The sequence below is a fragment of the Cavia porcellus genome, unplaced genomic scaffold (genome assembly GCF_034190915.1).
Source record: "Cavia porcellus strain 051 isolate PalLab524CR breed Dunkin Hartley unplaced genomic scaffold, mCavPor4.1 scaffold_1, whole genome shotgun sequence".
NCBI lineage: Eukaryota > Metazoa > Chordata > Mammalia > Rodentia > Caviidae > Cavia > Cavia porcellus.
Genome location: NW_026947484.1, coordinates 229,756,210 through 229,759,571, shown reverse-complemented (window position 1 = coordinate 229,759,571; position 3,362 = coordinate 229,756,210). Strand labels below are relative to the sequence as shown.

The window sequence follows — 3,362 nt, the reverse complement described above, 5'->3', positions numbered from 1 at the left end:
TACAGAATTTTCCACCCCACAAGATCAGAATACTGCATGTGGTCTATTCTCCAAAATAGACCACATACTAGCTCATATCATGCTTAAGTAAATGCAAACAAAGTGAACTTATCCCAAGCATATTATCAGACCACAAAAGTCAGTATGGTGATTTCTGATATAGATAAAGCTATAAAGTCCATTTGACCCAGATTCTCCCTTTTTAGGTATTCACCTGAAAGAATTAAAGTCATGCTATTTTAGTGACACATGCATAACTGTGTTAATAGGAATACAATTCCTAATAGCTAAATGTTGGGAATAGCTTATACATTCATGAAGAGATGAATGAAGAAAGAAAATTTGGTATTAACACACAATGGAAAAAAGATGAATTTAAGTCATTGACAGAAAAATGTATGCACCTTGAGAACATAATGCTACGTGAAATAAATCAGGAACAAAGGCTTAAATATTCGTGTTTCTCCTATATAAGAAACTAGAAATGTAAATGAAAAGCAAAATAAAAATAGATAATTCCTAGTAGGGAGGTAGATCTTTTCCAAATGTGTAAAACGTGAGGAGATAGAAGAAGGTGGAAGGAAGAGAAAGGAAGGGGTTTAAAAGAGAATTATGATGTGGTATGTACAAGGAAGGTAATCATTATATATTCCAAACATTCATTGATAATAAAAAACTGAAAAGTAAAATATCATATTTGGAGGTTCCCTATAATAAAGGGCACAGAGAGTAAGATTGACACAATCATTTGAGGGAATTCTTCTAATTCAACCTATTCTATTCATTACTGAATATGACGATGGTGAGTTTTCAGTGTCTCCTTGACTGGATTAAGACCTAGAAATCTAATGTTATGGTATAGAACTCAAATGACCCTCCAAAGTCTCATGTGTTTGGAAGTGATTGGTTCACAGGGGTGCTATACTCATTGGTAGATTAAGCTATGGCTGAATGTGCTGGTGCCAGGCAGGGCCAGGGCAGAGGAGACAGATCACTGGGGTTGTGACTTAAAGGGTGTGTTCTTATCCTTGGCTCCTCCCTCTGTCCTTTTCTACACTTTCTGGCCGCCATCACATAAATATAGATTTCATTCACCAGACACTTCCACCATGCTGTTTCTACCTTGGAGCCAGCTAACCAACCATGGACAGAACCTACTGAAACTAAGTCAAAATAAACCTCTCCATTTTTCAAATTGTGACTGTTAGATATTTTGTCCCAGCAATAGAAAAGAAACTAATATAGAAAATTGGTACTAAGAGGAAGGTTATTGCTGACTTTACCAGATAAAGGGATTTTTGAGATTGGTGGGGCAGAGTAGAAAAGTTTGGATAGGCCAGCTAGAGAAGCACTAAAATGTAGTATGCGCAGTTTGATGGGTAATTTTGTTCAGAGGTCAGAAAGTCTGAACGCTGATAGGAAGCAGATATCAAAAGCCAGAAGCAGAAAGTTTTAACTAAGAATTAAGAGTCCATTGGCATTTATATTAGAAACTGTGTGTGTTACACTATGTCAGAAAAGTTGTCTACATGTTGCCTAAGATTTTGCAGAAGACCGAGATTAAGGACACTGGACTAAAAAAATCTGGCAGAGGAAATTTCAGGACAGCCCAACATTCAGGCTGTCACATGGGTACGCTGGCCACTTTCAGTCAGATTTACAATAAGAATCAGGGACAAAATTCAGCACAGGAAAATTTGAAATACATATTGGCCAGGGAGGAACCACACATAAAGTTGGAACCAAAGAAATCATGACTGCTAAAGACATGAGCACTATTAAAAAGAAACTAAGGAAGTTTTCACAGTAGCCCAGTGATAGTAGGGGAAACCTGTAAGGTGTCATGGCTGCTGCCACAGAGCTTAGTCTCCCAAGCAGCAATGACAGGAGCCTAGAGTCCCAATCTTTCCTGATAGGGGCTGTGTGAAACCTCTCACTCCCTGCACACCTTGCATGGACAACTTAACCGCAAAGATGATGTGGTGAAAAATACAGTCACTCAGAACAAGATTCACAGCCTCCTGACACTCCATCCTGCATTAAAAAGCACTTGAGCAACGTATTTTATATTTACAGCTTTTTTAGCAAAATTTAAACCCATAATTAAAGAGAAGAATTCAGCTTCTATTGAAGAAACAGGAAAAGCAGGAATAGGGAACAAATTAATTCCCTATGCCAAATTTCCCATGGGTGACCTCCAAGAGGAAGAAAAACACAAAGACTGTGATTTAGGAGAGATGAAAAAGACACAGATCCATTTTAATCCAAAAGTAATTTACATAAAGGCTGGAAGAGCAAACACTGACAGAAGAATATCTGCATTTATTGCAAGAAAGCAAGAATAAATCAACAAAATAATAAGGAATTTTACAGTGACTACAATCAAGAAAATAGTTATGCAAGAAGTGATGTTATTTTTATCCCTTACCCCGATGTAAAATTCATATAAGTGTTTCTAGAGTTGTGAACACATATGGACTACAGATTAGATCTAAGGAAATTCAAGGATCACATCATAAACCTAACAGCATGCTGTTAGATTATGACAATCAAGCTGTAGAAGAACAACAAAAATTTAAGCTCTTTTGCTATTACAGTTAGATGACCCAGTGCCAAGAGACATTTATCAGAGAATTTAAAAACCTGAGCATAAAATCTTGGTGTAATAAATAATAATTAATTAATTGTGTATGTATTTATCAATAGAAACTTTTCTGTAAAGTCAAGGTTTATTTTCATAGGACTCTAGCTTGCAGCGAATATTCCTAAGTACTCCAGTGAGTTTAAAAAATCATGAATGTATTGAAAATAGCATTGATGGAAACCATTCTCTTCTCTTTTAAAGGAGGCATTTTGTAACTTTTAAAAATTAATTTGAAAGTACATTTTTTGGTGAAATACTGAAAGAAAGATTGTAATACTGATATTTAAAAGGACTTTATACTTACCATGTTGATTAATCAATCTATTAGTTTACATTAATAATTTACACATAATGGCTATCAACAAAAATTCATTGATTCAAATGAATTTTTAACATACATATAAACTTACAGTTTTAATTTTCAGATGTCAATGTTAATGGAATAAATAATTGAGGCTCCTTTATTCCTATGTTGAATATGATCATGAGCCAGTTACTTAATCTCACTTTGTGCCCTAATTTCCTAATTGGTAAAAGGAAAATGATAATAATACAACCTACTTTATTGTTTTTTAAGAATTGGTAAGATGGCTTCAAAACTTTCCCGAAGGAATTACTCAGTAAATGTTAGCTGTTGTTAGTAAATGAAATCCGGTCTATCTTTGGAAAGTAGTAAAGATGTCCCCCCCCCCCAAAAAAAAACTGTATTGTCATAGTT

At 35.0% G+C, this 3,362-nt stretch overlaps 1 pseudogene; it reads left to right on the top strand.

Annotated features, from left to right (window-relative positions):
* Positions 1-1,843: 1,843 nt before the first annotated feature.
* On the top strand, positions 1,844-2,666 carry LOC100733144 (MAP3K12-binding inhibitory protein 1-like; annotated as a pseudogene).
* Positions 2,667-3,362: the final 696 nt, after the last annotated feature.